This window comes from Oncorhynchus gorbuscha, unplaced genomic scaffold, assembly GCF_021184085.1.
Source record: "Oncorhynchus gorbuscha isolate QuinsamMale2020 ecotype Even-year unplaced genomic scaffold, OgorEven_v1.0 Un_scaffold_5010, whole genome shotgun sequence".
Classification (NCBI taxonomy): domain Eukaryota; kingdom Metazoa; phylum Chordata; class Actinopteri; order Salmoniformes; family Salmonidae; genus Oncorhynchus; species Oncorhynchus gorbuscha.
The window spans coordinates 7,894-29,617 of NW_025748907.1; the positions used below are offsets into that span (position 1 = coordinate 7,894).

Here is a 21,724-nt window from a genome sequence, read left to right on the forward strand (position 1 = left end):
AGCACTGCTAGAGCCCTGCAAAATGACCTCCAGCAGGCCACAAATGTGCATGTGTCTGCTCAAACAGTCAGAAACGGACTCCATGAGGGTGGTATGAGGGCCCGACGTCCACAGGTGGGGGTTGTGCTTACAGCCCAACACCGTGCAGGACATTTGGCATTTGCCAGAGAACACAAAGATTGGCAAATTCGCCACTGGCGCCCTGTGCTCTTCACAGATGAAAGCAGGTTCACACTGAGCACGTGACAGACGTGACAGAGTCTGGTGACGCCATGGAGAACGTTCTGCTGCCTGCAACATCCTCCAGCATGACCGGTTTGGCGATGGGTCAGTCATGGTGTGGGGTGGCATTTCTTTGGGGGGCCACACAGCCCTCCATGTGCTCGCCAGAGGTAGCCTGACTGCCATTAGGTACCGAGATGGGATCCTCAGACCCCTTGTGAGCCCATATGCTGGTGCGGTTGGCCCTGGGTTCCTCCTAATGCAAGACAATGCTAGACCTCATGTGGCTGGAGTGTGTCAGCAGTTCCTGCAAGAGGAAGGCATTGATGCTATGGACTGGCCCGCCCGTTCCCCAGACCTGAATCCAATTGAGCACATCTGGGACATCATGTCTCACTCCATCCACCAACGCCACGTTGCCCCACAGACTGTCCAGGAGTTGGAGGATGCTTTAGTAGAGGTCTGGGAGGAGATCCCTCAGGAGACCATCCGCCACCTCATCAGGAGCACGCCCAGGCGTTGTAGGGAGGTCATACAGGCACGTGGAGGCCACACACACTGCTGAGCCTCATTTTGACTTGTTTTAAGGACATTACATCAAAGTTGGATCAGCCTGTAGTGTGGTTTTCCACTTTAATTTTGAGTGGGACTCCAAATTCAGACCTCCGTGGGTTGATAAATTTGATTTCCATTGATCATTTTTGTGTGATTTTGTTGTCAGCACATTCAACTATGTAAAGAAAAAAGTATTTAATAAGAATATTTCATTCATTCAGATCTAGGATGTTATTTTAGTGTTCCCTTTATTTTTTTGAGCAGTGTATTTCCACACTTTGAGGTTGGAATAATACTGTGAAATTGTGAAAATTGCCCTTTTGACCTGATGATATGGAGGCGCTAAATTACACTGAACAAAAATAGAAACGCAACATGCAACAATTTCAAAGATTTTACTGAGTTACAGTTCATATAAGGAAATCAGTCCATTTAAATCAATTCATTCGGTCCTAATCTATGGTTTTGACGTGACTGGGAATACAGATATGACTCTGATGGTCACAGAGACCTTTAAAGAAGTAGGGTCGTGGATCAGAAACCCAGTCAGTATCTGGTGTGGATCAGAAAACCAGTCAGTATCTGGTGTGGATCAGAAAACCAGTCAGTATCTGGTGTGGATCAGAAACCCAGTCAGTATCTGGTGTGGATCAGAAAACCCAGTCAGTATCTGGTGTGGATCAGAAAACCCAGTCAGTATCTGGTGTGGATCAGAAACCCAGTCAGTATCTGGTGTGGATCAGAAACCCAGTCAGTATCTGGTGTGGATCAGAAAACCCAGTCAGTATCTGGTGTGGATCAGAAAACCAGTCAGTATCTGGTGTGGATCAGAAAACCAGTCAGTATCTGGTGTGGATCAGAAAACCAGTCAGTATCTGGTGTGGATCAGAAAACCAGTCAGTATCTGGTGTGGATCAGAAAACCAGTCAGTATCTGGTGTGGATCAGAAAACCAGTCAGTATCTGGTGTGGATCAGAAAACCAGTCAGTATCTGGTGTGGATCAGAAAACCAGTCAGTATCTGGTGTGGATCAGAAAACCAGTCAGTATCTGGTGTGGATCAGAAAACCAGTCAGTATCTGGTGTGGATCAGAAAACCTGTCAGTATCTGGTGTGGATCAGAAAACCTGTCAGTATCTGGTGTGGATCAGAAAACCTGTCAGTATCTGGTTGCCTTATGCAGTGTGAAACATCTCCTTCACATAGAGTTGATTGTGGCCTGTGGAATGATGTCCCACTCCTCTTCAATGGCTGTGGGAAGTTGGTGGATTTAGGTGGGAACTTGATCACGCTGTCGTACACCCGATCCAGAGCATCCCAAACATGCTCCATGGGTGACATGTCTGAGTATGCAGGCCATGGAAGAACTGGGACATGTTCAGCTTCCAGTGATTGTGTCCAGATCCTTGCGACAAGGTGCTGTACATTATCATACTGAAACATGAGGTGATGGCAGCGGATGAATGGCACGACGATGGGTCTCAGGATCTCATCACGGTATCTCTGTGCATTGTTTAAACAATTATAATAACAATCACAGTAAGGTGCTTAATTGCTACCCAGAAATGATTTGATAATGAGATAAAAACTGATGAATTGGGCCTTAAGTCCACTGAACATTTGACAAAAACACATTTGCCCGATGAACATTTCACTGCTGCTGTTTAATTAGTTGTTACTTTTATTAAAAAAATTTAAACGTATTATTTTGCTTAACTTCAGCATTGTTGGTTAGAGCCTGTAAGTAAGCATTTCACTATAAGGTCTACCTGTTGTCAGCATTTCACTATAAGGTCTACTACACCTGTTGTATTCAGCATTTCACTGTGAGGTCTACTACACCTGTTGTATTCAGCATTTCACTGTGAGGTCTACTAAACCTGTTGTATTCAGCATTTCACTGTGAGGTCTACTACACCTGTTGTATTCAGCATTTCACTGTAAGGTCTACTACACCTGTTGTAGTCAGCATTTCCCCTCCCTCTCTCCCCTTCCCTTCCTCCCTATTTCATCTCCTCCCTATTTCCTCTCCTCCCCATTTCCCCTTCCCCTCCTCCCTATTTCCCCTCCTCCCTATTTCCCCTTCCCCCTCCTCCCTATTTCCCCTTCCTCTCCTCCCTATTTCCCCCTTCCCCTCCTCCCTATTTCCCTTCCCCTCCTCCCCTATTTCCCCTTCCCCTCCTCCCTATTTCTCCTTCCCCGCCTCCCTATTTCCCCTCCTCCCTATTTCCCTTCCTCTCCTCCCTATTTCCCCTTCCCCTCCTCCCTATTCTCTTTCCCCTCCTCCCTATTTCCCCTTCCCTCTCCTCCCTATTTCCCCTTCCCCTCCTCCCTATTTCCCCTCCTCCCTATTTCCCTTCTTCTCCTCCCTATTTCCCCCTCCTCTCCTCCCCTATTTCCCCTTCCTCTCCTCCCTATTTCCCCTTCCTCCTCCCTATTTCCCTCCCTCCCTATTTCCCCCCTCCCTATTTCCCCTTCCCCTCCCTCCCTATTTCCCTTCCTCTCCTCCCTATTTCCCTCCCCTCCTCCCTATTTCCCTTCCCTCCTCCCTATTTCCCTTCCCCTCCTCCCTATTTCCCCTTCCCCTCCTCCCTATTTCCCCTTCCCTCCTCCCTATTTCTCCTTCCCCGCCTCCCTATTTCCCCTCCCTCCTATTTCCCCTTCCTCTCCTCCTATTTCCCCTTCCCTCCTCCCTATTTCTCTTTCCCTCCTCCCTATTTCCCTTCCCCTCCCCTATTTCTCCTTCCCCTCCTCCCTATTTCCCCTCCTCCCTATTTCCCCTTCTTCTCCTCCCTATTTCCCTTCCTCTCCTCCCTATTTCCCCTTCCCCTCCTCCCTATTTCCCCTCCTCCCTATTTCCCCTCCTCCTATTTCCCTCCTCCCTATTTCCCTTCCTCTCCTCCCTATTTCCCTTCCTCTCCTCCCTATTTCCCCTTCCCTCTCTCCCTATTTCCCCTTCCCCTCCCTCCCTATTTCCCCTTCCCTCCTCCCTATTTCCCCTTCCTATTTCCCTTCCCCTCCCCCTATTTCCCCTTCCTATTTCCCCTTCCTCTCCTCCCTATTTCCCTTCCTCCCTATTTCCCCTCCTCCCTATTTCCCTCCCCCTATTTCCCCTCCTCCCTATTTCCCCTCCCTATTTCCCCTCCCTATTTCCCCTTCCTCCCTATTTCCCCTTCCTCCCTATTTCCCCTTCCTCCCTATTTCCCCTTCCTCTCCTCCCTATTTCCCCTTCCTCCCTATTTCCCCTTCCTCCCTATTTCCCCTCCTCCCTATTTCCCCTCCTCCCTATTTCTCCTTCCCCTCCTCCCTATTTCCCCTCCTCCCTATTTCTCCTTCCCCTCCTCCCTATTTCCCTTCCTCCCTATTTCCCTTCCTCCCTATTTCCCCTTCCTCCCTATTTCCCCTTCCTCCCTATTTCCCTTCCTCTCCTCCCTATTTCCCTTCCTCTCCTCCCTATTTCCCCCTTCCCCCTCCTCCCTATTTCCCTCCTCCCTATTTCCCCTCCTCCTATTTCCCTCCTCCCTATTTCCCCTTCCTCTTCTCTCCTCCCTATTTCCCCTTCCCCTCCTCCCTATTTCCCTCCCTATTTCCCCCTTCCTCTCCTCCCCTATTTCCCCTCCCTATTTCCCCTTCCTCTCCTCCCTATTTCCCCTTCCCTCCAGAGCGTTGGACTAGTAACCGGAAGGTTGCCAGTTCAAACCCCCGAGCTGACAAGATACAAATCTGTCATTCCGCCCCTGAACAGGCAGTTAACCCACAGTTCCCAGGCCGTCATTGAAAATAAGAATATGTTCTTAACTGACTTGCCTGGTTAAATAAAGAGTAAAATTAAAGTAAATTAAATTCCCCCTTCCCCTCTCCTCCCTATTTCCCCCTTCCTCTCCTCCCTATTTCCCTCTCTCCTATTTCCCCTCCTCCCTATTTCCCCTCCCTCCCTATTTCCCCTTCCTCTCCTCCCTATTTCCCCTCCTCCCTATTTCCCCTTCCCTCCCCCTATTTCCCATCCCTCCTCCCTATTTCCCTCCTCCCTATTTCCCCTTCCTCTCCTCCCTATTTCCCCTCCTCCCTATTTACCCTCCTCCCTATTTCCCCTTCCCCTCCTCCCTATTTCCCCTTCCTCTCCTCCCTATTTCCCCTCCCTATTTTCCCTTCCTCTCCTCCCTATTTCCCCTTCCCCTCCTCCCTATTTCCCCATCCCCTCCTCCCTATTTCCCCTTCCTCCCTATTTCCCCTTCCTCTCCTCCCTATTTCCCCTTCCCCTCCAGAGCGTTGGACTAGTAACCGGAAGGTTGCGAGTTCAAACCCCCGAGCTGACAAGATACAAATCTGTCGTTCCGCCCCTGAACAGGCAGTGAACCCACTAGGCCGTCATTGAAAATAAGAATATGTTCTTAACTGACTTGCCTGGTTAAATAAAGGTAAAATTAAAGTAAATTACATTTCCCCTTCCTCTCCTCCCTATTTCCCCTTCCTCTCCTCCCTATTTCCTCTCCTCCCTATTTCTTTATTTCTCCTCCCTATTTCCTCCTCCCTATTTCCCCTCCTCCCTATTTCCCCTCCTCCCTATTTCCCCTTCCCTCCCTCCCTCTCTCCCCTTCCCCCCCTCTCTCCTCCCTCTCTCCTCCCTCTCCCTTTCCTCCCCCTCCTCTCATCCCCTCTCAGCCTCCCTCTCTCCCTCTCTCTCCTCCCTCTCTCCCCTTCCCCTCCCCTCTCCTCCCTCTCTCTCCCTCCCTCTCTCCCTTCTCGCCTCCCTCTCTCTCCCTCCCTCTCTCGCCTTCCTCTCTCCCCCTTCCCCTCCTCCCTCTCCCTTTCTCTCCCCTTCCTCCTCCTCTCTCCCCTTCCTCTCCTCCCTCTCCCCCTTCCCTCCCCCCTCTCAGCTCAGCCTCCCTCTCTCCCTTTTTTCTCCTCCCTCTCTCCCCCTTCCCCCTCCTCTCTCCCTTCCTCTCCTCCCCTTCCTCTCATCCCTCCTCTCAGCCTGCCTCTCTCCTTCCTCTCCCCCTCCTCTCCTCCCTCTCTCCCTTTCTCTCCCTTCCCTCCTCCCTCTCCCTTCCCTCCTCCCTCTCTCCCCTTCCTCTCCTCTCAGCCTCCCTCTCTCCCATTTTCTCCTCCCTCTCTCCCCTTCCCTCCTCTCCTCCCCTCCCTTCCTCTCCTCCCTTCCTCTCATCCCTCTCTCAGCCTGCCTCTCCTTCCTCTCCCTCCCTCTCCCCCTCTCTCCCTTTCTCTCCCCTTCCCCTCCTCCCTCTCTCCCCTTCCCCTCCTCCCTCTCTCCCCTTCCCCTCCTCCCTCTCTCCCCCTCTCCCCTTCCCCTCCTCCCTCTCCTCTCTCTCTCCTCCCTCTCTCCCCTTCCTCCCCCCCTCCCCTCCCCTCCTTCCTCTCTCCCTTTTCTCCCTTTTCCTCCCTCTCTCCCTTTCTCTCCCTTCACCTCCTCCCTCTCTCCCCTTCACCTCCTCCCCTCTCTCCCTTTCTCTCCCTTCACCTCCTCCCTCTCCCTTTCTCTCCCTTCCCCTCCTCCCTCTCTCCCTCTCTCCCCCCTCCTCTCATCCCTCTCTCAGCCTCCTCTCTCCCTCTCTCTCCTCCCTCTCTCCCCTTCCTCCCCTCCCCTCCTCCCTCTCTCCCTTTCTCTCCCTTTCCCCTCCTCCCTCTCTCCCTTTCTCTCCCCTTCACCTCCTCCCTCTCTCCCTTTCTCTCCCTTCCCCTCCTCCCTCTCTCCCTTCCCCTCCTCCCTCTCTCCCCTTCCCCTCCTCCCTCTCTCCCTCTCCCCCCCCTCCTCTCATCCCTCTCTCAGCCTCCCTCTCTCCCTCTCTCTCCTCCCTCTCTCCCCTTCCTCTCCCCCCTCCCCTCCTCCCTCTCTCCCTTTCTCTCCCTTTCCCCTCCTCCCTCTCCCCCTTTCTCTCCCCTTCACCTCCTCCCTCTCTCCCCTTCACCTCCTCCCTCTCTCCCCTTCACCTCCTCCCTCTCTCCCCTTCACCTCCTCCCTCTCTCCCTTTCTCTCCCCTTCACCTCCTCCCTCTCTCCCTTTCTCTCCCCTTCACCTCCTCCCTCTCTCCCTTTCTCTCCCCTTCACCTCCTCCCTCTCTCCCTTTCTCTCCCCTTCACCTCCTCCCTCTCTCCCTTTCTCTCCCCTTCACCTCCTCCCTCTCTCCCTTTCTCTCCCCTTCACCTCCTCCCTCTCTCCCTTTCTCTCCCCTTCACCTCCTCCCTCTCTCCCCTTCACCTCCTCCCTCTCTCCCCTTCACCTCCTCCCTCTCTCCCTTTCTCTCCCCTTCACCTCCTCCCTCTCTCCCTTTCTCTCCCCTTCACCTCCTCCCTCTCTCCCTTTCTCTCCCTTTCACCTCCTCCTCTCTCTCCCCTCCTCTCATCCCTCTCCTCCCTTTCTCTCCTCCCTCTCTCCCCTTCCTCTCCTCCCTCTCTCCCTTTCTCTCAGCCTCCCTCTCTCCCTCTCTCCCCTTCCTCTCCCCCCCTCCTCTCCTCCCTCTCTCCCTTTCTCTCTCCCCTTCCCCTCCTTCCTCTCTCAGCCTCCCTCTCTCCCTTTCTCTCCTCCCTCTCCTTCCCCCCTCCTCTCCTCCCTCTCTCCCTTTCTCTCAGCCTCCCTCTCTCCCTCTCTCCCCTTCCTCTCCTCCCTCTCTCCCTCTCCCCCCCTCTACTCCCTCTCACCCTCTCCCCTTCCCCTCCTCCCTCTCTTCCCTTCCCCTCCTCTCTCAGCCTCCCTCTCTCCCTTTCTCTCCTCCCTCTCTCCTCTTCCCCCCTCCTCTCATCCCTCTCTCCCTTTCTCTCCCTTCCCCTCCTCCCTCTCTCCCCTCCTCTCATCCCTCTCTCAGCCTCCCTCTCTCTCCTCCCTCTCTCCCCTTCCTCTCCCCTCCTCTCTCTCCTCCCTCTCTCCCCTTCCTCTCCTCCCTCTCTCCCTTTCTCTCCTCCCTCTCTCCCCTTCCCCTCCTCTCTCTCCCTCCCCCTCTCCTCCTCTCTCTCCCTCTCCCCTTCCCCCTCCTCCCTCTCTTCCCTTCCCCTCCTCTCTCAGCCTCCCTCTCTCCCTTTCTCTCCTCCCTCTCTCCTCTTCCCCCCTCCTCTCATCCCTCTCTCCCTTTCTCTCCCCTTCCCCTCCTCTCTCCTCCCTCTCTCCCCTTCCTCTCCTCCCCTTCCTCTCATCCCTCTCTCAGCCTCCCTCTCTCCCCTTCCTCTCCTCCCCCTCCTCTCCTCCCTCTCTCCCTTTCTCTCAGCCTCCCTCTCTCCCCTTCCCTCTCCCCCTCTCCTCCCTCTCTCCCTCTCTCCCCTTCCTCTCCCCCTCCTCTCCTCCCTCTCTCCCTTTCTCTCCCCTTCCCCTCCTCCCTCTCCCCTTCCCCTCCTTCCTCTCTCCCCTTCCTCCTCTCTCTCAGCCTCCCTCTCTCCCTTTCTCTCCCTCTCTCCTCTTCCCCCCTCCTCTCATCCCTCTCTCCCTTTCTCTCCCCTTCCCTCCTCCCTCTCTCCCCCTCCTCTCATCCCTCCCCCTCCTCTCATCCCTCTCTCAGCCTCCCTCTCTCTCCTCCCTCTCTCCCTTCCTCTCCCCTCCTCTCTCTCCTCCTCTCTCCCCTTCCTCTCCTCCCTCTCTCCCTTTCTCTCCTCCCTCTCTCCCCTTCCCCTCCTCTCTCCTCCCTCTCTCCCCTTCCTCTCCTCCCCTTCCTTACATCCCTCTCTCAGCCTCCCTCTCTCCCCTTCCTCTCCTCCCCCTCCTCTCATCCCTCTCTCCTTCCTCTCCTCCCTCTCTCCCCCTCTCCTCCCTCTCCCCCTCTCCTCCCTCTCTCCCTTTCTCTCCCCCTCTCCTCCCTTTCTCTCCTCCCTCTCTCCCTTTCTCTCCTCCCTCTCTCCCTTTCTCTCCCCTTCCCCTCCTCCCCTTCCTCTCATCCCTCTCTCAGCCTCCCTCTCTCCCCTTCCTCTTCCCCTTCCCCTCCTCCATCTCTCCCCTTCCTCTCCTCCCTCTCTCCCTTTCTCTCCCTTTCCCCTCCTCTCTCCTCCCTCTCTCCCCTTCCTCTCCTCCCTCTCCCCCTTTCTCTCCCCTTCCCCTCCTCCTCCTCCCTCTCTCCCCCCTCTCCTCCCTCTCTCCCTTCCTCTCCCCCTTCTCCTCCCTCTCTCCCTTTCTCTCACCTTCCTCTTCTCTCCCCCTCCTCTCCTCCCTCTCTCCCCCTCCTCTCCTCCCTCTCTCTCCCTTTCTCTCCTCCCTCTCTCCCTTTCTCTCCTCCCTCTCTCCCCTTCCTCTCCTCCCTCTCTCCCCCTCCTCTCCTCCCTCTCTCCCTTTCTCTCCCCTTCCTCTTCTCTCCCCCCTCCTCTCCTCCCTCTCCCCCCTCCCTCTCCTCCCTCTCTCCTCCCTCTCTCCCCCTCCTCTCCCTCCCTCTCTCCTCCCTCTCTCCCCTTCCTCTTCTCTCCCCCCTCCTCTCCTCCCTCTCCCCCCCTCTCCTCCCTCTCCCCCTCTCCTCCCTCTCCCCCCTCCTCTCCTTCCTCTCCCCCCTCCTCTCCCCCTCCCTCCCCCCTCTCCCTCCTCCTCTCCTCCCTCTCTCCCTTTCTGTCCCCTTCCTCCTCTCTCCCCTTCCTCTTCTCTCTCCCCCTTCCTCTCCTCCCTCTCCCCCTCCTCTCATCCCCCTCCTCTCCTCCCTCTCTCCCCTCCCTCTCCCCCCTCCTCTCATCCCTCTCTCCCCTCCCTCTCCCCCCTCCTCTCATCAATCTCCCCCTCCTCTCCTCCCTCTCTCCATTTCTCTCCCCCTTTCTCTCCCCTTCCTCTCCCCCCTCCTCTCCTCCCTCTCTCCCCTTCCTCTCTCCCCCTCCTCTCCTCCCTCTCTCCCTGTTGGTGTTCTGTAAACTGCTGGATCTGATTAGTGTGTGCTCTCCTTTTGTTCATTCCCTGTCGCCAGAACGCAATGTACTAAAACAACTTTAAAACAGTGTACGGATGAACTAACGTCAACGATAGCTTTACCACTGTGTACCGCAGCTCGTCGTGTGTGTCTGTTATAACATAGTTTCTCTACAGCCACATAGTTTCAGCCTGACTCAACCTCTCCTCAGTAAAATAATTAGCTCCCTCTTTCTATTTTTCTCTCTCTCTCTCTCTCTGTCTCTGTCTCTGTCTCTGTCTCGCTCTCTCATACCTCGCTGGCAGAAGTATGTGAAACAGTTTAGTAGTGTTTGAACCTGTAGCAGTGCTTGTCTGTTGTGGATTATACACCTAAGCGTGCACCATTACCTGACATGGGTTGGTTCAAAATAGAGCACGATATCAAATAAAAGTGTATTTGTCAGGGGTTGTAGCAGGGGTTGTAGCAGGGGTTGTAGCAGGGGTTGTAGCAGGGGTTGTAAGCAGGGGTTGTAGCAGGGGTTGTAGCAGGGGTTGTATAGCAGGGGTTGTAAGCAGGGGTTGTAAGCAGGGGTTGTAGCAGCGGTTGTAGCAGGGGTTGTAGCAGGGGTTGTAGCAGGGGTTGTAGCAGGGGTTGTAGCAGGGGTTGTAGCAGGGGTTGTAGCAGGGGTTGTAGCAAGGGTTGTAAGCAAGGGTTGTTAGCAGGGGTTGTAGCAGGGGTTGTAGCAAGGGTTGTAAGCAAGGGTTGTATAGCAGGGGTTGTAGCAGGGGTTGTAGCAGGGGTTGTAGCAGGGGTTGTAGCAGGGGTTGTAGCAGGGGTTGTAGCAAGGGTTGTAAGCAAGGGTTGTATAGCAGGGGTTGTAGCAGGGGTTGTAGCAAGGGTTGTAAGCAAGGGTTGTATAGCAGCGGTTGTAGCAGCGGTTAAATCAATAAATTAACCATTCAAGTAGATATATTACAGTGAGCAGTGTCAGAATCTAAATATACATGCATAGTGTGTAAACACTTGTAGTAGGTATAATAGGATGAGCTATGTGGAGAGTACAGTGACAGTTGAAGTCAGAAGTTTACATACACCTAAGCCAAATACATTTAAAAACTCAGTTTTTCACAATTCCTGACATTTAATCCCAGTAAAAAATCCCTGTTTTAGGTCAGTTAGGATCACCACTTTATTTCAAGAATGTGAAATGTCAGAATAATACTAGAGAGAATGATTTATTTCAGCTTTTATTTCTTTCATCACATTCCCAGTGGGTCAGAAGTTTTACACTCAATTAGTATTTGGTAGCATTGCCTTTAAATTGTTTAACTTGGGTCAAATATTTCGGGTAGCCTTCCACAAGCATCCCACAATAAATTGGGTGAATTTTGGCCCATTCCTCCTGACAGAGCTGGTGTAACTGAGTCAGGTTTGTAGGCCTCCTTGCTCACACACGCTTTGTCAGTTCTGCCCACAAATGTTCTATGGGATTGAGGTCAGGGCTTTGTGATGGCCACTCCAATACCTTGACTTTGTTGTCCTTAAGCCATTTTGCCACAACTGTGGAAGTATGCTTGTGGTCATTGTCCATGTGGAAGACCCATTTGCGACAAAGCTTTAACTTCCTGACTGATGTCTTGATGTTGCTTCAATATATCCACATAATTTTTCTTTCCTCATGATGCCATCTATTTTGTGAAGTGCACAAGTTCCTCCTGCAGCAAAGCACCCCCACAACATGATGCTGCCACCCACGTGCTTCACGGTTTGGATGGTGTTCTTCAGCTTGCAAGCTTCCCCCTTTTTCCTCCAAACATAATGATGGTCATTGTGATCTTTGTCCCCATGTACAGTTGCAAACCGTAGTCCGGCTTTTTTTATGTTGGTTTTGGAGCAGTGGCTTCTTCTTTGCTGAGTGGCATTTCAAGGTTATGTTGATATAGGACTTGTCTAACTGTGGATATAGATACTTTTGTACCTGTTTCCTCCAGCATCTTCACAAGGTCCTTTGCTGTTGTTCTGGGATTGATTTGCACTTTTTGCACCAAAGTATGTTAGTCTCTAGGAGACAGAACGTATCTCCTTCCTGAGCGGTATGGAAACTTCTGACTTCAACTTTACATGGGGCATCAGACTCAAGGTGCAGGGCAGAGTACCTGGGAGGTAGCCGGCAAGAGGTAGCTGTTCTACAGTCTGATGGTTTGGCGATAGAAGCTGTGTCTCAGTCTCTTGGTTCCAGCTCGGATGTACCTGTACTGCCTCTGTCTGCTAGATGGTAGCGGGGTGAGCAGACTGTGGTTCGGGTGGCTGAGCTCCTTAATGATCTTCTTGGTCTTCCTTTGACACAGAGTGCTTTAAATGTCCTGGAGGGCAAGCAGGCCCACATTATAAAATACTTTAGCATACGATTTCATTGTCTTTTACATATAACCTGTAGGGAACACAGTATGGCATGTCGGTCTCTCGGTTATGGGTGGGGGAGTGAAAAGGATGCAAAATAAAAACTGTAGTTTTTCCTATAGTGAAAAAAGTGTGTTTTTGTGGATATTATTGTAGTATTTACTGTATTATACTATAACATTCAATACCAAGTACTACACATGATGGATGGATACTACAGTGTGTAGTACAGTATACTACAGTTTACTCTAACATTCCATAGTAAGTACTGTAGTTTTCTATAGTAAACGGTGGTATGTTTTCATGTGGGGCGTGCCCCATGGTTATGCATTGGGCTGACCGCACCACACTCTGGAGTGCCATGTGGTTGAGGGCAGTTCCTGTACCAGGCAGGGATGTTGACACCATTTCAGGCACCATTTCAGGTTTTTAAGTGAAGTCCATGCCGAAGGAACTTGAAGCTTTTTTCTTTTTTTTTCAATTTAAAGTTTTTAAAAAGTTTTCTTGTTTTTCAATCAACCAACAAAACACATTCCACATTCACAGAGGTGACAGGCTTAACTTTTAAAATAATAATAATAATAATAATACATTTGAAAAAATAAAAATACAATTAAAATGAATGATAAAATCAAATTAAAACATTTATTTTTCTTAATCTATTTATTTTCCTTGGTGCATATATATATACATACAGTGCTTGCGAAAGTATTCGGCCCCCTTGAACTTTGCGACCTTTTGCCACATTTCAGGCTTCAAACATAAAGATATAAAACTGTATTTTTTGTGAAGAATCAACAACAAGTGGGACACAATCATGAAGTGGAACGACATTTATTGGATATTTCAAACTTTTTAACAAATCAAAAACTGAAAAATTGGGCGTGCAAACCGCACCGCTTCTTAACACAGCGCCACCCAACCCGGAAACCAGCCGCACCAATGTGTCGGAGGAAACACTGCACTGCGCCCGGCCCGCCACAGGAGTCGCTGGTGCGCAATGAGACAAGGACATCCCTACCGGCCAAACCCTCCCTAACCTGGACGACGCTAGGCCAATTGTGCGTCGCCCCACCGACCTCCCGGTCGCGGCTGGCTGCGACAGAGCCTGGGCGCGAACCCAGAGTCTCTGGTGGCACAGCTAGCGCTGCGATGCATATGTATGGCTAAAATGGCTATAACTCGATAGCTAGCTAACCAATAACTGTATTGATGTAATTGAGAGACAACAAGTGCAACTATATTTATGTTTTCAATAAACATTGGAGGATATTTTCCATGTCAACAATCTACCCCGTCTGTTTTTCCCCATGGTTACGCACGCCTCTGTTTTGTTTCTAGACAACCAACATGGATAAGAGCGTCTGCTAAATGACTTAAATGTAATGTAATGTCTACAGCAGAGAGGAACTGCAAAGAAATGTTGCTAAGCTAACATTAGTTTTGAGGTTTGGTCTTACCAGGTTTGAGTAATGTCACGGTCCATCAGTTCCCGAGGTAGCAAGCCACTCCATTTCCACAGCCTTCATCCCCTTTTCAATGACCAAACTTGTTTCTTTTTAACAGATAATTGCTGTCTGTCTGCTGTTGACAGCATAGTCCTTGGTGAAACTTTGTATTGTAGCTAATGTTGTCCATGCTTGTTGTGGCCATGACTGTCGGGTGATGAGGCTACGTTCTCACGTCATACTAGACCAGCAGCTGCCAGAGAAGCAACACTGGGGTTTAAAGTTGTCATGTAATTTTCAAAGAATTGAATTCTCTGATCCATTTCTAGCTATTGTTCCATACCAGTAATGTCATTGTTACAGAACCAATTTACTGCAACGTGTTTCCTGGTATGACTCTAGTGCCTTTTGTTCTTCTCTTCTTCCCATAGAGAGAGGAGAGCGGTCTGTCAGCAGGGGTACTGAGGCCACGCCCCCATATGGCTATCAGCTGGACCTGGACTTCCTGAAGTATGTGGACGACATACAGCGTGGCAACACCATCAAGAGGCTGAACATCCAGCGGAAATCCAGGCCTGTCCGGCCGACGGCGGAGCCCGTGCCCAGGGGAGGTTACTCTGGTGGGGGCAGTGGGTACAGTGGGCAGGGCCAGGCTGAATGGACCTCCACAGGCTCCCTACCCTCCTCCAGTGAAGAGGCACAGCAGAGTCCCCTCTTCTACCCCTCACCCCAGCCTCACCCTCCCCCACCCTGATTTACCACGCCCATGCCCCTCTCCCTTCCTGTGAGACTCCCCCTCCCCTTCCTCCCCTACCCCCCGAGGGCTACCTGATCGTCCCCGCCGAAGCCCACCAACGGCCCCTTCTCCCGCCCCCCTCTCTGTGGGAACCTCCCCTCCTCAACCCCCAGGTTGAGAAGACCCTGATGGAGACGAGGAGGAGGTTAGAACAAGAGCGCCACCTCATGCAGCCCCCCTCCCCCTCCGAACCCCCTGGCCCTGCTCCTCGCCACCGCCTGGCCTCCTTCGGAGGGATGGGGGGGTCCAGCACCTCCCTGTTCTCCCCCCTGCTTCCCAACGGGGGTGGAGGTAGTGGAGAGTACAACCCCTACTACACTTCCATGGGTTCCTCTATGCACCACAGCCCCATGTCCTCGGGCATGACCACGCCGGCCACCAGCGTGTCTCCACTCCACCTGCAGCACATCCGGGAGCAGATGGTGGTGGCACTGCGGAGGCTGAAGGAGCTAGAGGAGAAGGTGAGGACCATACCTGTCCTGCAGGTGAAGATAGCCGTGCTGCAGGAGGAGAAGAGACAGATGACCTGTCAGAAGAACCAACGGCTGGGGGTGGGGGGCATAGTGGGGGAGGGGTTCAGGAAGAGGTCCTATAGCGTGGGCAGTGCTGACCAGCTGGACCCCCAGACACATACCCTACAGACCCAGGAGCTGCACATCATGGAGCCAGAGGGCCAGGAGTGTCAGGGCCATAGTCAGAGTACCAAGGGGATGGAGGAGTTCAGGAGGCTGGCTGCAGAGGTCCAAGCCCTGGGGACAAACAGCCAGGATCAAGGATCTCACCAGGCCAGGCGGACCCAGACCTCCCTCCCTCTCACTCACAATAACAACAACCAGCTCACCTCCACGGCGGTCGGCCCAGATGAGAACATGAACGACGCCACGGTGGTCGCCCAGAGGAAGTCGCCGGTGATGACGATGGTACAACAACGACGCTTCTACTGTGACGTCGGAATGGCGACGGAGCAACGTGAGACTCTCAGTGCTGGGACGGGCGTGACGGAAGCCATGTTGGGCGTGACCAGCGAGGTGGAGGCAGAGCTAGACTTGCAGCAGCAGACCATCGAGGCCCTGAAGGAGAAGATCTACCGGCTAGAGGTGGACCTGAGAGAGACCACCCACCTGATGGAGATGTCCAAGCTGAAGCTAGAGCTGCAGGCCGCTGGGGGAGCCAATAAGAAGAGGGCTGATAAAGGCTGCCAGGTGCGGCCAGACACCTACAGCATGGCCTGCCAGGCGCGGCCAGACACCCAGAGCACTGGCTCAGAGACCTGGAGAGTCCAGACACACAGCCAGGGAGTGGGGAACCATCTAGAGACCAGCCATGCCTCCACAGGGGAGACCCTCCACACTGTAGGGGTAGGGGTGTCCTGTCAACCCATCCTGAGACACACTGCTTCGGGTCCTGACCTGCCCATGGAGAGGTGGCTGGTGCAGGAGAGGGTAGAGGTGCAGGACCAGTGTGTGGGGAGGCAGTTGGAGGTGTGTGACCAGGGGGTGGGGGTGGAGGTGGGGCTGTGTGACCAGGGGGTGAACACTGATGAGGAAGTAGACAGTCTGGAGCTGTGTAAGGCCCAGGAGATCGAGGCCAGGGAGAGGGAGAGCAGGTCGGTGGGCGTTGGGGAGTGTTCTAGAGACGTCACCATCTCTCCCATCAGACAGCTGGTTACCACGGGGACTAACCCTGTCCTGGGCACCACCACGGACTCTGCTGTCATGGTAACCCCAGACACAGCCTCCCAACACACCAGCACCCTACTGGAGACCGCTAGCCAACACACCAACACAGAGACAGTGGTGCTAGCTGACGGCTGTACCAACACCCCCCTGCTCCACACGGCTGAGAAACACACCAGCACGCTAACCAATCACACAAGGACTGTCGCTGTGGGCGAGGGGCTGATCAAAGACCCACAGACCAAAACCAGGTACTTTTTCTATTAGATTCATTTAACCATTTAACAACACAATTTAACCACGTGGATATAATACAATACATTTAAATGTTTTGTGAACACATAAAAGTTTAAAAGAATGTTTCTATTGTGGTCGTCGTTAGGTCTGTTGCCGTGGGAAACACAGCGGAGGGCGACGGCGGTCCGGAGGAGGCATGGTCGGCCCAGACCAAAGAGGTGGGCGTCGGCCTGGTCGGCATCCACACTAACTTCCTGGTCGGCCTGAAGACTCGGAACATTGCATGTGGCCCCTCCCACCTGGATGGAACCGCTGTTACCCAGGAGACCATTGCAGTGACGACTGTTGTACCACCTCAGGCCCAGGCCATACCACCGCCCCAGCAGGTGGAGGGGGGGGCAGGTCTAGACCACTACATAGAGAGGCTTCAGAAGCTACTTCAGGAACAACAGATGCTGTTGACTGAGAACTACAGTGAGCTAGCGGATGCTTTCGGACAGCCCTGCTCTTCTCAGTTCACCCACTTTGGTTCTATCAACAGCCAGCTGGTCAACACTCTGACTTCTATCAGCTCTGTCATGAAGCATGGCAGTGCTGAGGATCTGAGAACACAGCGAGATAGCAGCAGCACCATGACAGGTAGGCCACACAGAATATCTAATAGGTTGAGTCATTACACCAGACAGACCATTTATCTACTGTTAGCCTGCTCTCTTCTCAGTCGGGTTGAGCTGAAAGAGGAACACAGTCACGTTGTAACATTACTGCTGAACTTTATAAATGTAACATTACTGCTGAACTTTATAAATGCTATTTTATGTTTTAGTAGGGTTATGTTTAGGTTAAGAATTGTTACAGGAACAGCCTCAACATTTAGCAGACACTTATCCAGAGCAACCTACAGTAGTGAATGCATTTTCATACTGATCCCCCGTGGGAATCGAACCCACAACCCAGACAGTATCACATAAAACATTACTGTCCCTCACCTGGTGACAGTTTGTTTTTGTCATTTTTATGAATCACCATTAGCTGCTGACAAGGCAGTTCAGCAAAAAGTGAGGCAGTTCTAGATTTTTAAAAGCATTACAATACATTCACAACACATGAAGTGTGTGCCCTCAGGCCTCTACTCTACTACCACTTATCTACAATACTAAATCCATGTGTACGTGTGTGTATAGTGCTTATGTTATTGTGTGTTTTTATGAATGTGTCTATGTTTGTGTTGCTTCACAGTCCCCGCTGTTCCATAAGGTGTGTTATCAGCTTTTAAAATCTAATTCTACTGCTGTATCAGTTATCTGATGTGGAATAGAGTTCCATGTAGTCATGGCTCTATGTAGTACTGTGGAATAGAGTTCCATGTAGTCATGGCTCTATGTAGTACTGTGGAATAGAGTTCCATGTAGTCATGGCTCTATGTAGTATTGTGGAATAGAGTTCCATGTAGTCATGGCTCTATGTAGTACTGTGGAATAGAGTTCCATGTAGTCATGGCTCTATGTAGTACTGTGGAATAGAGTTCCATGTAGTCATGGCTCTATGTAGTACTGTGGAATAGAGTTCCATGTAGTCATGGCTCTATGTAGTACTGTGGAATAGAGTTCCATGTAGTCATGGCTCTATGTAGTACTGTGGAATAGAGTTCCATGTAGTCATGGCTCTATGTAGTACTGTGGAATAGAGTTCCATGTAGTCTGTTCTGGACTTGGGGACTGTGAAGAGACCTCTGGTGGCATGTCTTGTGGGGTATGTATGGGTGTCTGAGCTGTGTGACAGTAGTTTAAACAGACAGCTCGGTACATTCAGCATGTCACTTCTCACAAATACAAGTAGTTATCAAGTAAATCACTCTTCCACTTTGAGCCAGGAGAGATTGACATGCATATTATTAATATTAGCGCTCTGTGTATATCCAAGTGCCAACCGTGCCTCCATGTTCTGAGACAATTGTAATTTTCCTAAGTTCCTCTTTGTTGCACCTGACCACAGGACTGAACAGTAGTCCAGGTGTGACAAAACTAGGGCCTGTAGAACCTGCCTTGTTGATAGTGTTGTTAAGAAGGTAGAAACTAGGGCCTGTAGAACCTGCCTTGTTGATAGTGTTGTTAAGAAGGTAGAAACTAGGGCCTGTAGGACCTGCCTTGTTGATAGTGTTGTTAAGAAGGTAGAAACTAGGGCCTGTAGGACCTGCCTTGTTGATAGTGCTGTTAAGAAGGTAGAAACTAGGGCCTGTAGGACCTGCCTTGTTGATAGTGTTGTTAAGAAGGCAGAAACTAGGGCCTGTAGGATCTGCCTTGTTGATAGTGTTGTTAAGAAGGTAGAAACTAGGGCCTGTAGGACCTGCCTTGTTGATAGTGTTGTTAAGAAGGTAGAAACTAGGACCTGCCTTGTTGATAGTGTTGTTAAGAAGGTAGAAACTAGGACCTGCCTTGTTGATAGTGTTGTTAAGAAGGTAGAAACTAGGACCTGCCTTGTTGATCGTGCTGTTAAGAAGGTAGAAACTAGGACCTGTGGGACCTGCCTTGTTGATTGTGTTGTTAAGAAGGTAGAAACTAGGGCCTGTAGGACCTGCCTTGTTGATTGTGCTGTTAAGAAGGTAGAAACTAGGGCCTGTAGGACCTGCCTTGTTGATAGTGTTGTTAAGAAGGTAGAAACTAGAGCCTGTAGGACCTGCCTTGTTGATAGTGCTGTTAAGAAGGTAGAAACTAGGGCCTGTAGGACCTGCCTTGTTGATAGTGTTGTTAAGAAGGTAGAAACTAGGGCCTGTAGGACCTGCCTTGTTGATTGTGCTGTTAAGAAGGTAGAAACTAGGGCCTGTAGGACCTGCCTTGTTGATAGTGTTGTTAAGAAGGTAGAAACTAGAGCCTGTAGGACCTGCCTTGTTGATTGTGCTGTTAAGAAGGTAGAAACTAGGGCCTGTAGGACCTGCCTTGTTGATAGTGTTGTTAAGAAGGTAGAAACTAGAGCCTGTAGGACCTGCCTTGTTGATTGTGCTGTTAAGAAGGTAGAAACTAGGGCCTGTAGGACCTGCCTTGTTGATTGTGCTGTTAAGAAGGTAGAAACTAGGGCCTGTAGGACCTGCCTTGTTGATTGTGCTGTTAAGAAGGTAGAAACTAGGGCCTGTAGGACCTGCCTTGTTGATTGTGCTGTTAAGAAGGTAGAAACTAGGGCCTGTAGGACCTGCCTTGTTGATTGTGCTGTTAAGAAGGTAGAAACTAGGGCCTGTAGGACCTGCCTTGTTGATTGTGCTGTTAAGAAGGTAGAAACTAGGGCCTGTAGGACCTGCCTTGTTGATTGTGCTGTTAAGAAGGTAGAAACTAGGGCCTGTAGGACCTGCCTTGTTGATTGTGTTGTTAAGAAGGTAGAAACTAGGGCCTGTAGGACCTGCCTTGTTGATTGTGCTGTTAAGAAGGTAGAAACTAGGGCCTGTAGGACCTGCCTTGTTGATTGTGCTGTTAAGAAGGTAGAAACTAGGGCCTGTAGGACCTGCCTTGTTGATAGTGTTGTGAAGAAGGCAGAGCAGCGCTTTATTATAGACAGACTTCTCCCCATCTCAGCTACTGTTGTATCAACATGTTTTGACCATTACAGTTTACAATCCAGGGTTACTCCAAGCAGTTTAGTCACCTCAACTTGCTCAATTTCCACATTATTTGTTACAAGATTTAGTTGAGGTTTAGGGTGTATTGAGTGTTTTGTCCCAAATACAACGCTTTTTGTTTTTGAAATATGTAGTACTAACTAATTCCTTTCCACCTTTTCTGAAACTAACTGCAGCTCTTTGTTAAGTCTTGAATTAATTTCAGTCGCTGTGGTAGCTGACGTCTATAGTGTTGATTCATCCACATACATAGACACACGGGCTTTACTTAAAGCCAGTGGCATGACGTTAGTAAAGATTGAAAAAAGTAAGGGGCATAGACAGCTGCCCTGGGGAATTCCTGATTCTACCTAGATTACGTTGGAGAGGCTTCCATTAAAGAACACCCTCTGTGTTCTGTTAGACAGGTAACTTTTTATCCATGTTATAGCAGGGGGTGTTAAGCCATAACACATATGGTTTTCCAGCAACAGACTATGATCAATAATGTCAAAAGCAGAACTGAAGTCTAACAAAAGAGCCCACACAATCGTTTATCATCGATTTCTCCCGGCAAATCATCAGTGATTTGTATAAGTGCTGTGCTTGTTGAGTGTCCTTCTCTATAAGCGAGCTGAAAGTCTGATGTCAATTTGTTTACTGTATAATAGCATTGTATCTGGTCAAACACAATTTTTTCCAAAAGTTTACAAAGGGTTGTTAACACCTCTTAATTAAGGAATTTTAGCCTATAATGACATGCCCAAATCTAACTGCCTGTAGCTTAGGACCTGAAGCAAGGATATGCATATTCTTGGTACCATTTGAAAGGAAACACTTTGAAGTTTGTGGAAATGTGAAATGAATGTAGGAGAATAAAACACAATAGATCTGGTGAAAGATGATACATAAAAGCATACATTTTTTATATTGTTTTTGTTCCATCATCTTTGAAATGAAAGGCCATTATCTAACTTGGGACTCTAGGCGTAATTTAGATTTTGTATGTGCAAAGTTTCAGACTTATCCAATGAACCATTGCATTACTTTAAAACGGTTGTATCAAGTCTGCTCAAATGTGCCTTATTGGTCAATATATACATTTTCAAGTGCATAATTGTGCACTCTCCTCAAACAATAGCATGGTATGTTTTCGCTGTAATAGCTACTGTAAATTGGACAGTGCAGATTAGCAAGAATTTCTGCCCATAAGACATGTCTGTCCTGGGAAATGTTCTTGTTACTTACAACGTCATGCTATTCACATTAGCGCACGTTAGCTCAACAGTCCCGAGGGTGGGACACCGATCCTGTAGAGATTCTTACAGGCTGATTGGTCGGCTATTTGAACCAATAAAGGGAGCTTTACTATCCTTAGGAAGTGGAATGACTTTAACTTCCCTCCAAGCCTGAGGGAACACGCTCTCTAGTAGGCTTAAATTGAAGATATGACAAATAGGAGTGGCAATATCGTCCCCTATTATCCTCAACCCCGGTTGCTTGTCATTGTTGATAGACAACAATAATGTTTGTCTTTCACAATTTGGTCAGTTATACTTGGATGTGTATTGTCAGTGTTTGTTGCTGGCATGACAAATAATTTCCAATGAAAGAATCTAATCAAATTGTTATTATTTGTCACATGCGCCGAACACAACAGATGTAGACCTTACAGTGAAATGCTTACGTACAAGCCCTTATCTAACAAGCCCTTATCTAACAAAGTAAGAGTTAAAAGTAACAAATAATTAAAGAGCAGCAGTAAATAACAATAGCAAGGCTAAATACATGGGGTACCGTACAGAGTCAATGTGGAGGCTATATACAGGGGGTACCGTACAGAGTCAATGTGGAGGCTATATACAGGGGGTACCAGTACAGAGTCAATGTGGAGGCTATATACATGGGGTACCGTACAGAGTCAATGTGGAGGCTATATACATGGGGTACCAGTACAGAGTCAATGTGGAGGCTATATACATGGGGTACCAGTACAGAGTCAAT

At 50.3% G+C, this 21,724-nt stretch overlaps 1 pseudogene; it reads left to right on the plus strand.

Moving 5' to 3' along the window:
* The first annotated feature begins 13,856 nt into the window (after positions 1–13,856).
* On the plus strand, positions 13,857–16,889 carry LOC124028913 (annotated as a pseudogene).
* The last annotated feature ends 4,835 nt before the right edge of the window (positions 16,890–21,724 follow it).